Source organism: Chiloscyllium punctatum, chromosome 27 (genome assembly GCF_047496795.1).
Source record: "Chiloscyllium punctatum isolate Juve2018m chromosome 27, sChiPun1.3, whole genome shotgun sequence".
NCBI classification, from domain to species: Eukaryota; Metazoa; Chordata; class Chondrichthyes; order Orectolobiformes; family Hemiscylliidae; genus Chiloscyllium; species Chiloscyllium punctatum.
The window spans coordinates 22,404,072-22,417,542 of NC_092765.1; the positions used below are offsets into that span (position 1 = coordinate 22,404,072).

Genomic DNA, 13,471 nt, shown 5'->3' on the forward strand with positions numbered 1-13,471 from the left:
GACTAATAATAAAAACCAACATTTTAGTTGGGACCTGGAGGTCCTGGGATAGTAGAGGACAGCCACATGAGGATGACTCCCTATGCATTCCTGTCAAGTTAAGTTGGGAACAGGATCGGCTGCACATTTCACTTGAAGTAATTTTTTTGTCATCAATGGAGTGACTAAGCAAGAGGCTCCAAGACCCAACGATGGGGCTGCAGGGATCCATGGCCACACAGCGCCATAGGCCTGCGATGGAGCTTCTCCTCCGCCCTTACATTGGAACCTTTCAGCTCCTACCTTCAATGCTGGAAATCTAAGGTGCCTCCACTGCTGCCTCACAGCGCCTGAGACCCGGGTTCAATTCCCGCCTCAGGCGACTGACTGTGTGGAGTTTGCACGTTCTCCCCGTGTCTGCGTGGGTTTCCTCCGGTGCTCCGGTTTCCTCCCACAGTCCAAAGATGTGCAGGCCAGGTGAATTGGCCATGCTAAATTGCCCATAGTGTTAGGTAAGGGGTAAATGTAGATGTAGGGGTATGGGTGGGTTACACTTCGGCGGGGCGGTGTGGACTTGTTGGGCCGAAGGGCCTGTTTCCACACTGTAAGTAATCTAATCTAATCACTTCAAGAGCTGGTGACTTGATAGTGACATACAGCACATAATTGGGATGGTTACAGCATACTGCACACTGAAAAAATTACATAGGCTCAAGAAATCTGTACAGACCTGACATCAGGATCCTGACACCTAAAAGAAAACGGAGCCAAAGAAATTCATTCCAGATCAAAGCAGCTTTTTAAAAAACTAATTATCTTAAAATCTTTCTTTGGTTATCAAACTGCCTGCTGGTGGAAATAATTTCAGCTTATCCACTACATCAACACCCCTCATACTTTTATACATCAAGGCGTGACTTTCTATTGATCTGAGGAGAATAATTCCAGTTTCTTTAATCTCTCCTCATCTCTGAATTACTTCATCCTTGGTACCAGTCTGGAAAACCTACTCGGCATTCTCTCCCAGCAGCACACAATCCTGTTTAGCATTCTGTTTAGATCCCAAATGTGTATAACCACAGCAGAAGCTCCATTCAGTGTTAACAGCAATGAATAAAGAAACGACTGGGGGATGTGACCTGATGGAGGTCGTTAAAGATTATGAAAGGATTTGGCGTGGTAGTCATAGAAATGGAGGGTTGAATGAAAAAGAATGGGTTTTTGCAGAGCATAAGTACACCCAGCATGGATAAAGTGTGCCAAATGGTATTGTAAATTCTATGTAATGTATACTGCAAAATTTTACAAACTCAGCCATGTGGTACAGACTACCTTCCACACAGTATAATCATGCCACTGTAAAAGCCTCCTTTCTTTACATAGTCATTTTGACTGCATTCTCTGCTGATTCAGCCATTTCCCCTTCTCCTCTGCAGTGCTAACTGAGTGTCAACATTCCTATTCCACACAGACAGAGCATTTTTAAACTACCAAACAAAACACTTCGTAAATATTTTTCTTAAAGAAAACTGCCAGTTACTGAATTAACAATAGTATTAAATTGAAATTTGACAGATTATAGGATAATGGGTGCTGCAAATCACATAATACTTCTGTTTTTTGCATTGCAGGTTATATAAAGCAACAATATTTCATTCTCAACATTAATACCAATTATGTATCATTCTATGTATTATATATCAACTTATACTGGATGCTCTGCAATTTCATCCTTTAATCTTTCTTTCTCTCCCCTTTGTGATGCTCCTTAAAACCTATGTCACTGACCAAGCTGTCAGTCATCTGCCGAACATCTCATTTTGTGACTCGATGTCAAACTTTTTGCTGACACTTGTGCATTATCTTGACTCCAATGCACAGCTTTTCTTCCTTAGATATAACATTAAACTGAGAAGATACCATCCAATGGTGCATTCAGCATCAGGAAAGAGACCTCTGTCACCATTCCATGTACAACTAAGAATATACCAAGAAAACAAGTAAACTGGCCATACAGCTTACTGTTGCTGTGAAACACTGCTCACAGAGCAATGGCTGCTGCCTTAGTTATAAAAGTAGAGTACATCTAATCGCTTGATTGTGTAAACCCTTAACAATGCCAAAAGGGATGTGAACTTGAAGCTTTTTGCTTTCTACTCATCAGGAATGGGTCTGAAGAAAGTGGAAGCACCAATTTTAATAAATTAATTGAATTATTTTTTAACAATGTTAAAGATTACATCACTCAGGTAGTTTGCTTCTGCTATGTCTCTGCTAATAAGACCGTTCTTGTCCTCATATCGAACCCATAGTTCTTGCACAGATGTTCCAGTCAAAACATAAACCACCATTTTTGTCACACCGCATCTCAAATCATGGCCTGTAAAAGATAATCTAAAAACTATTCTATCATGAATGTTAAGCCACACATTCAATTCTGAGGTAAAGGTTACCAAAAAATCCTTTGATCGGCAAAGGTCTTTTAAGTTTCTGAATTTTCATCCATTCTCATACCTCTATAATGTTAATTCTGCCCAATATGTTCTATAGATAGTGTCCATTGTCATTCCTAACCATAACTCAGTACAAGTACATCTCCGTGGTGCAAATGATGATCTCAATCAATGCGTATTTTATAAACTTCATCCTATGTCTAGACCAATATTCATCCAGCTCCTCTGTGAAGGAATGGATTAACATAACACCTGCCTTATTTCATACAGAACTCGAATTTTCAATTTATGCTGGAAGTTTGATCATTTTGAACTTGTACCTTTCAGTTCACACACAGGGACCAAGTTAAATCTACTACCAGAACAACATAACCTTAGGCTCTCAACATTTGATAGCATAGAAAGTTACCGATTCAATTTGATCTCTGACCTTTGAGTAGGATGGCACTTTCTTTACATTCTCATAGAATTATAACCCAAATCATTAAGAGGAATACTAAACAAAATTTCTTCTCTCAGAGGGTTGAGAGTCTTCAGAACTCCTTGCCACAGAGCGCTGTGGGGCAAAATCCTTGTGTTCATTTAAAGTTGAGATAGATAAATTCTTGATCAGTCAGGGAACCGAGGATTATGGGGAAAGGGCAAGAAAATTGACGTGAGGAGTGTTGGATCAATTGTGATCCTATTGAATGGTAGAGAAGGCTCAAGGGGCCGAATGGTCTCCTCTTGTTCTTATTTCTCATGGTCTTATTAATAAAGTGGTTTTGGTTAATGTTCAAAACTGACCTCACATCTCCTGGATACATCTCTTATAGCTAAAACTGTTGAATTGACCTTAAACAAAATTGTCATGTTTGCCACAACGAATGAAATTATTAGGTTCACATTTGCCACAATTGACGACTTCTCCACTGGCACAGGATTAGACAAGTAGATGAGATGGGACAGAGCAGGTTAGGGAAAACGGCCACTGCCAAATACTTAGCATCACAGCAATAAATCCACTTGAGTTTGACTGTTGCTGGGCTACAACTATAATGCTACCACTGAGATTGCTATCAGACTAACACTGTTCATTGTTTCTGCCGCCAGTTGAATATTATCAAATGGAGAGTTTCATTGTTCCCACATAAGGAGGCACAGGTCAAGACAATGGGGTGCCAAGAGAAAAGTGAAACTGGGGCAAGCTACTCTTGCACAATTGAAGTCAGTTCAGGCTCAGAAAAGGCAGCAAATCAGTGGAGCGTTTGCCCGGTTCTTGCACTGAATTCTCTGGGATGGGATCCGAACCCACAAAAGACATGACTCTTAGCACTGAGTCATGGCAGACACGAGCAAAATTAAAAATGGTAGGGCAAAGTTTGGAATTGCCAAGATGTTCAGCATAGCAACGTACAAACACAAGGAACAAGGTTAGGCCACTGAAGCCCTTGAGCATGCTCTGCCAATCAATAAGATCATGGCTGATCTGATACAAAGAAAGACACAAAGAACAGAACAGCAGAGGAACAGTCCTTTGGCTCAGCAATGAGTACATGATGCCTTTCTCACCTAAAAACATTTTGCCTCTACCCTGCCTATTCATATATCTGTCAAGATGCATCTTAAACATCTGATTGCAACAACAAATCTGCATTCCTACCTACTTCAGTAACATTTCACCCTCATACTTAATAAGAATCTATCTACCTCTGTATTAAAAATATTTTACCATCTTTTCAGGAAGAGAGTTCCAAACACTCATGACCCCCAGAGAGAACATTTTTTTTACCCTAATCTCTATTTTAAATGGAATAACTATCATTTTTTCAAAAAAAATACCCTTAGTTCAATATTCTCCTTCCAGATGAAATATCTTCTCCACAACTTCACTATCAAGACCCCTAGGCATTGTATATTTTTTTTAGATTCCCTACAGTGTGGAAACAGGCCTCTTGGCCCAACCAGCCCACACCGACTCTCCGAAGAGGAACCCACCCAGACCCATTTCCCTCTGACTAACGCACCTAACACTTTGGCAATTTAGCATGGCCAATTCACCTGAACTTCACATCTTGGACTGTGGGAGGAAACCAGAGCACCCGGAGGAAACCCACGCAGACATGGGGAGAATGTGCAAACTCCATACAGCCAGTCAACCGAGGCTGGAATCGAACCTGGGACCCTGGTGCTGTGAGGCAGCAATGTTAACCACTGAGCCACCGTGCCATCCCAAAAGGACGTGGTGTTTCATTCAAGTCAAATATGTCTCATTCAAGTCAACTATCACAAGAGGAATCAAGCCTAGCCTATCCAACCTTTCCTCATAAGACAAGCCTCCCCTATTAGTCTAGTAAATCTTCATCAAATTACTTCCAACACATGTACACACTTTCTTAAATAAGGTGACCAATATAACACACAGTCCTCCAAGGACACTGCCACTGTAACTGACGTATAAGCCCCCTACATTTGTATTCAATTTCCTTCACAATAAACCATAACATTCCATTCATCTTTCTAATGACTTGTCGTACATGCATACTAACTGTTTGTGATTCATACACAAACATATTCAGGTCCCTCCCAGGTCAGAGCTCTGTAATCTCTCACCATTTAGAAAATACACCTTTTTAACATTCTTCTTGCCAAAATGAACAATTTCATATTTTCCACATTATACTCCACTTGCTGCATCTTTGCCCGCTTACTTAACCTATCCATATCTGTTTGAAGCCTCTTTGTGTCCTTTCAATGATTTACTTTCTACCTATTTTTGTGTCTTCAGCAAAATGGATAACCAAATCTTCTATCACTTCATCTAAATTAGTCGTGTAAATTAAAAGCAATTGAGGTCCCAACATTAACTCCTGCATCACACCACCTGCCAAGCTGAACATTTCTCGCTACAGGCTATTTCTTGTAAGCCAGACAATTTTCCATCCATGCCACTGTGCTACACCCTTACCCCCATTAGCTTTTATGTTCTTAAATAATCTTTGATAGTGCAAAATCTTTCTGGAAATTTACATAAATAATTTCTCCTTTATCCTGTACTTCACCAAAAGAGCTCCAAAAAGTTGGGCAAATATGATTACTGTTTCACAAAACTATGTTTATCCTGACTAGATTCTCTAGAATTTAAAAGGTTAAGGGGTTCTGCATCTAGGTTTGCTCGCTAAGCTGGAAGGTTCATTTTCAGACGTTTCGATACCATACTAGGTAACATCTTCAGTGAGCCTCCAGATGAAGCACTGGTGGTGTAGCCCACTTTCTATTTATATGTTTGGGTTTTCTCGGGTTGGTGATGTCATTTTCTGTGGTGATGTCATTTCCTATGGAAATGTCATTTCCTGTTCTTTTTCTCAGGGGGTGGTAAATGAGATCCAAGTCAATATGTTTGTTGATAGAATTCCGGTTAGAATGCCATGCTTTTAGGAATTCTCATGTGTGTCTCTGTTTGGCTTTTCCTTGGATGGATGTGATGCCCCAGTCGAAGTGGTGGCCTATCTATGTAAAGATACTAGTGAGAGTGGGTCTTTTGACAAGAACTTCAACTAGCCACAAAAAGACATGGCCTATTCTCACTGGTATCCTTACATACGAATGAGGAATGACACCATTTCAACTGGGGAAACACATCCATCCTAGGACAAGCCAAACAGAGACACACACACGAGAATTCCAAGAAGCATGGCATTCCAATCAGAACTCTATCAACAAACACATTGACTTGGATCCCATTTACCACCTTCTGAGAAAAAGGACAGGAAATAACATTACCACAGGAAATTACATCGCCAACCCAAGCATTGGAGAAATTTGCCCAATAGGTTAGAGATCACAAAACACAGCTCAAAGTGAAATTGACCAACAATGTATTGCAAGCGATATTGCTGGAAGAGAAACTGACTAGGCTGATACAGAACTGACAGTCTGTACAGGTAGATCAGATTTTCTCTTCCCAGAGCTGAGGATGAGGCCAGTTTTATAATAATGCTGCACAATAAGGCTGATTAAGAAATGGGAAACCACAATGTATCTGGAAATGGAGTAATTTAGTTACAAGGATGCTAATTGGAAAACAGTTATCAGATGAATGTCCTGTTCCTTCACACAATGCTACACCTTGACAGTATCGATGGCTCCATTCCTCTTCACAGGTAGGTGTTAACTCTTCTTATTTAAATAATTACAAAAACTCGTACCATCTGTTTTTGTATTTCTGGCTAGCTTTTACCTTCCGCATTAGTTTTTGATCATTCTTTGCTGTTTTCTAAATACTGAACAATCTTCTGATCGTCTACATGTCTTTCCACAATTAAATGTATTTTCTTTTAGTTTGATACATTTTTAATTTGTCCAGCTATCCATTGATAGTGAATCTATCTTTTGGAGCTCTTACTACTTGTTCAAATGGATCTGTTCCGTGCATTTGAAATGTACTTTTAAATGTTTTCCATTGCATTTCTATCGACCTATCTTTTAACCTAAGTTGCTAATTCACTTTTGCCAGCTCTGCTTTCATACCCTCATAATTGGTAGCTTCCAGTCATTCTGAAATGCACTGAACCCTTTAACACTTAGGTTCTAATCCATGCCATCCTCTCGCCAGGTCTTTTTACTAGCCATCAGATTGTAGTAGTTCATTTCTTTTTGCGATTTTAATTCATCTGTTTTTTTTTTCAAATCTTACATGTACTCAAATATAGATTATTTAGTTTTATCCATTGTAAATTCTAGTCTACTGGTTGACTCTTAGATTCATAATTTGTATCCTTCCCTTTCTAGTTATCATTTACAAATTTAAAATCTCTTTGGTCTTGACTCTATTCTTTGATTTATTGTATTTTCTCAAATTTGATCCCTTTTCCCCATTAATTAACTTAAAGTCCTCTCCACTTTTCTTGTTTTGCAGTCAGCAAGATTGCTGACCCCAGTATGGTTCCGGTGGAGACTGTCCTATCAGTGAAATCCCACGTTCCCCAGTACCGGTACCAATGCCCCATGAAGCATTTTTCACCGCCTGGAGCTCATAAACACTGAGCCAAAGTTGCTCAAACTCCAAACACTTGTCCCAGACATGTTTGCTCTGCACCAAACCGCCATCCAGGAACTCCGATTTGATGCAATTGTGATATGTCACCAGTCCTTCCATTCTTAAAGTTTTCTAATTATTCTTTAATTATTTTATTCATTTCTACATTTAGTTGTATTTTGATATATTTTATTAATCTTAAATCAGTTGCTGTACTCAACTGAACGTTAGGATTGGAATAAAACTTAGTGACTTAATAGATACTCATCAACCAATCAACTTCTTCTCCTGTAGCAGAGTAAGAATCAATTCCTAAGTGGAAGTGTAAACTACTTACCATTGCTAGACATGGTTGTGCCCTGAAATGCTCCACAATAGGGCAAATTAGCAGCCAGAATAAAGATTGGGTTGTGAGGGTGTTCACATTAGCAGGTGTTTTGTGAATAATGATTTATTTGTGTTTAAAAATGCATTCATGAAGGAAAGTGATTCATTCATGTCAATAACAATGCACTGCATGTTGCATCTTTAATTAAGAAATAGGCTATTCTTCTGTCCTTCACTTGAGAATAACTCATAGAATAAAGGCAATAAAATGCTAAATTGTCCACAGTGTTAGGTGTGTTAGTCAAGGGTAAATATAGGGTAGGGGAATGGGTTTGGGTGGGTTTCTCTTCGGAGGGGAGGTGTGGACTTGTTGGGCCGAAGGGCCTGTTTCCACACTGTAGAGAATCTAATCTAAAAGATTGTACTGCCTCTATCTTTCCAAATTGCAATGATAGTTGTTTCTCTGTTTTCTTTAACAGCACAAAGAGAGAGAAGAATGGCTGCCAGTGCAAAGACCCAATGAAGTCAGCCTTTTGTAGCCTGGTCTGTGGAACGTACTAACTCTCTGCTGTCAGGCCATCTCTCAGGCTTCTTATCTGCACCCTGGGCAACTATACAACATCCAATATTCATGTGGGATAGCACATCAGTTGATATTAAACTAAAAACCACACTCTGGCTCGTTATTGTAACCTAACCTATCTAACCTATCACCTTTACCCCCACCTCCATCCACCTATTGCACTCTCAGCTACCTTCTCCCCAGCCCCATCCCCCTCCCATTTATCTTTCCACCCCCTGAGGCTCCCAGCATCATTCCTGATGAAGGGCTCTGGCCCGAAATGTCAATTTTCCTGCTCCTCGAATGCTGCCTGACCTGCTGTGTTTTTCTAGCAACACACTCTCAAGTCAAATCTGCTTTGGCAATGCTCCTGTGAAGTGGTGCATTTTACAAAGTTAAACCTATTACATAAAAGGATATTGTTGATGCAATCTTACCAATTCTCCTTTTGGCCCAAGTTATGTTCGTTGCACTTCTCTGCCCAATCTTAACTGTTCCTCCTTTCATTAATTCTGACAATGTGGTTTTGCAGAGCTTTCGTTCTGTAAGTTGATGGACAGCACTGATTAGATTTCCACCATTGTATTGATGTACCTTGTTACAGTAATCTCTGCCTCCTGAAGAGAGTTTTTGCTGATAGTTTTTACAGACTCTAGATAGCTTACGGTAGAGATTAGATAGCTGCCATTGGTGAAACAGCAGCCCAACAGCCCATAAAACCACACTCCTGCTTGCTACTCTGAGTAGATAGACAAGGTCTTTTCCCTTTGGATGAGGGAGTCCAGAACTAGAGGGCATAGGTTTAAGGTGAGAGGGGAAAGATATAAATGAGACTTAAGGGGCAACGTTTCAAGCAAAGGGGGTGCGTGTGGAATGAGCTGCCAGGGGAAGTGGTGGAGGATGGTACAATTGCAACATTTAAAAGACATCTGGATGGGTATATGAATAGGAAGAGCTTGGAGGGGTATGGGTCGGGTGCTGGCAGATGGGACTAGATTGGGATGGGATATCTGGTCAGCATGGACGGGTTGGACCAAAGGGTCTGTTTCCATGCTGTACATCTCTATGACTCTTATAGGGAGACTAACAGTACAAGGGGTTCCATCATTTGTTGGTGTGCCTTCTAAGATTACATACCTAGACATGAGCAAACATTCTGTTTGTAACAGTTGCTTTTGGTTGATAAACTCTTGTCCGTCTGAGAAAGCAGAAACCAAATGGCAAATCATTATCTAAGCATTCACTGCCTGTAAATAGATATTGTTGTTGGTCCTATCATTCGTCCGCAACCAAGCTCCCCCTGTGCCAGTGTTAGCTGACAGACATCCAGCAATCAACAAAGCAAAACCATTCTGGAAGAGGGAAATGAGCAAAGCATGATCCATAGGTCTGGAGCACTATGTATTTGGTACATTGATCCCCAGCAATGCACAGTCCTCTGTGTCACAAGGTGATCATTGGGTCTCAGCTATGGCTCAGTTGGCAGCACTTCCTTCTGTGTCAGAAGATTCCAGTTCAAGTCTTATTCCAAAGCGTAAGCACAAAAATCAATGCCAACACTCTAGTGCAGTACTGATGGTGTACTACACAGTTGGAGATGCTGTCTTTAAATGAGATGTTAAACTGACGCCCAGCCTGTCTGCTCATTTAGTTGTAAAAGATCTTGTGGCATTGCTTTGAAGATGAGCAGGGCATTATTCCGGTAACCACCCATCAGTCAACATCACAAAGACAGATTGCCTGGTTGTTATCACGTTGGTGTTTAAAGGAGTGCACTATGCCCAAACTCGAGTTATCATGTTTCCTGCAATGCAGCAGTGATAATATCTTTTTACCGATAGAGCACAGTGACTGCTGACAGCAGCACTTCTGAAACACAACAGGCCTTGAGGTTCAACCACACAAATTATGAGGGGCCTGGGTTTAATTCATTTTGTTCTGGAGCAAGGAGTAGGTACAAGCACAGATAAGGAAAATGAAGGATTACTAGATTTCTGATTTCCAAGTAGCTGTGGACAGGATCAGGGTCAGCAATGGTGTCCTCAGATTTATCATCAATAACCTCCTTGATGAACAGCCATTCAAACTAGGCATTGCAGGTTGACTGTATCCCACCAAGGTTTTGATGACTTCAGAATGGAGGTAGGTGGGGAAAATCAATGCTTAGAACAGAAAGGGCAAATCAAAGTAGCAAGACGTACTGCACCAAATGAATCAATATTGATAACTGTGGGAAACATATGGATTCACTTTCAAAATGATACTGTACTCATCAATCATTGAAATGTTAGGTGTTTTATTTTATGGAAGAGCTACATTATGAAACAGACTTTCCTTAGTTAGGGGGTTTATCTGTTGTGGGATTAGGACAGAACTTCCTTTCATTTAATAGAAAGGTGCATTAAAGCTTGAGCTACTCAAAAAAATCCCTCTGAAGGAATCACAAAATTAACAAATATAATTGTGCACTTAAAGTACCATTCAGAATTTGGAGTTTTGTCAAATGAAATGTAAAGGTTTGTAAGTACACCAGCGTGCTCATATAATCAGAGCACATAAATCACATCGCTGGTGAAAGTGTGTGTATGTGTGTGCTATCGAGTGCATATTTGAAGTTGAGAGTCTGGGTAAGTGTTTCCGTGTGAAGTTAGGTATGTGCATGTCTTCTTATGTGTAAACATTTATATGTTATGTATATGCAAACATGTGTAAGTGACTGCATATTTTTATGTATCGGAATTATGCATATTTGAGCACCTTTGTAAGCATGAGTAAGATTCTACCGACAGAATCTTATATCAGGGAGAGTGTTAACAGCAAGTCAGGAAGATGTTGCAGATTGCAGTGAGAGTGGTAGAGCATGAGCCTTGGTGGGAGGTGGGTACAGTCACAGAGTGGGTGTGAGATATCAGATGATGGGATTTACACCGGTGGAATGGAGAAGGACATTAATCTTCTTCCTGCACTACTGGGCAATCCTCCAGATGGCTGAGACTGCACTAACCTTGGTGGCATTCTTAGACCAGACTGGCATGGTTTGCCCTTGTGGCATCCACTGTAGGTCCTGATAAAACATATGTGCACTGCCCTGTCCATCAGGACTGCTAGGTCCCTGCCTGTGAAGCGGGTGCCAAGTTTCCCTTGTTTGTTATGTCTGGGGCATCTTTCAGAAGCTGTGCAGTGCGGCTCCAGACTGACAAGGCTCGTCTGGACGTACATTAGGGTCTTAAAGTTGGCATGGGAAAAGGGATGCCAGTCTCTCAGCATGTGAGTGGTGACTTGTTCCGGGAATGGCACCTGACAAGAAGGGGCAAGAAGCAGACTCAACCTATACTGTGGAGATGGGGTAGGTAGTTAATGAGGTACACTTCATAAAATACAGTGAGAAATCTTGCTGGGTCTCACAGTGAGAATCCCTCCAAAAATCTCAATGCAACACACAGCCAAATAAACCATATGGTTCAGCACACTGATTGTTTATGTTCGTGTGAAAGGTGTCGATATTTTCTTTCATATGAGTATGTTATATGACTTGTCTATTTGTATCTGTGCATGTGTGTTAACTATACATGATGGTAAGATGAGTGACTGTGGCTGTATTCATTGGGTGGACAAAGGATAATGTAAAGATCACAACTTTTTATTTTCTGTATTTTTAATTGTGGTTTGAAATGGGAAAAGGATTGTTTAAAAACCAAAGATTTTGGAAAGGATTGCTGACCTTTTGTAAATGCTATTTACACAACTGTTTCTTCAAACAGTGGGAAGTCTGCAGATGGACTAGAGCCAAGGAATGTGTACAAAGGAGGATTCTGCTGGCAATACGTAGCTGATTGGTTTGTGGAATCGTGACCCACTGTTGATGACAAAGGTTTTCTGCCTGCCAGTAACAATACACTTGGTTCAAGGTAGCTGAACAGCTTGTGGGTGTGAGTATTTGGATCACAAGTCATCTAACCTCCAGAGAGGAAGATGCTGTTCTTTCCTCTGCAATACCAACACCTGAAGTCTGAAGTTAGCCAGTTTATTTCCCTCAACAGTTGCTTTAGACCAACAAGTCAGAGGTATTAGAAGTGCAAACCAGTCAGTCTTTGCCTCCTGCACAGAAATGGAAGTACTTGGAGAAGGAAATTTGAGGACAAGTTAAAAGGGTCATCTCAGCAAACCCTGTGGATAGGGGCCATAAGACCATAAGACATAGGAGCACAAATTAGGCCATTCAGCCCATTGAGTCTGCTCCAGATTTCATTCATGGCTGCTAATTTTCTCAACCCCATTCTCCTGCTTTCTATCCGTAACCCTTGATACCCTTGACAATCAAGAATCTATCTGTCTCAGTCTTAAATATACTCAATGAGGATTGAACTGCATTCCCAGACTTTCCTTCCATTCATGACGTCCATTTTTTTGTGTCTGTCTGTGTATGTATATGTAAGAGGAGTTTTCTAAGGTGGTTGGATTTTTAGCCAGTAGAGCTACTTGTCAACAATTCATAAATGTTTCCCTGTAGTTAGAATCTAGTTATTTGTACTGAACAGTAATTCTTGTCAAGTGCACAAATCTGCTCCACGCTTTCTGTCAACCTTGGTCTAAAGGGCGGGTACTTTATGTACTTTTATAAAATTGTTAATTATTTAATGACTGGGAATAGAAAGTCTCAATTATCAGTGCAATACCCCAATGAGGTGTAACAATAACATTCAATCATATTAAACCACAATACACCAGCAAGATAGTTTTATTTAGTCAGGGTGAATATTCTTCTCTGAATCATCTTCATGTCCCTTTTGAAGCTTTTCCATCCCTGGGTACAGCTGATAAGCAGATAACTAACTCAGCTACTGCTGATTCACACCCCCAACAATCCACATGGAGGGTAAACAAAGTCAGACTGGACTCAGAAGTTAACTTTGTTTTGCTCTCCCCAGATGCTGCCAGACCTGCTGAGTTTGTGGTTTTGTTTGTTTCAGATCTCCAGCATCTGCAGTTCTTTGTTTTATTAAATCAGCGGAGATAACCATCTCTCAAATATTGGCTTAGCCCCTGCTCAACAATTGACAGGAAACTCAATGACAAAGGTGAAGCTAGATGTAAGTTCTTTTGAATGTTGCTCATTCATTTCACTTCAGAGGT

General features: G+C 40.5%; 1 protein-coding gene across 10 annotated transcripts in view; it reads right to left on the reverse strand.

Moving 5' to 3' along the window:
• The window catches only part of LOC140453536 (transcription factor HIVEP3-like), a 412,504-nt gene that overhangs the window by 194,699 nt on the left and 204,334 nt on the right, over positions 1-13,471 (reverse strand). For 4 of the 10 annotated variants that reach the window (XM_072548296.1, XM_072548295.1, XM_072548301.1 and 1 more), the window contains one exon: positions 8,776-8,880. The exons of the other annotated variants lie outside the window; for them this stretch is intronic. The gene's annotated coding sequence lies outside the window, so the exon portion shown is untranslated. The remainder of the gene's footprint in view (positions 1-8,775; positions 8,881-13,471) is intronic. 10 annotated transcript variants of the gene reach the window in all.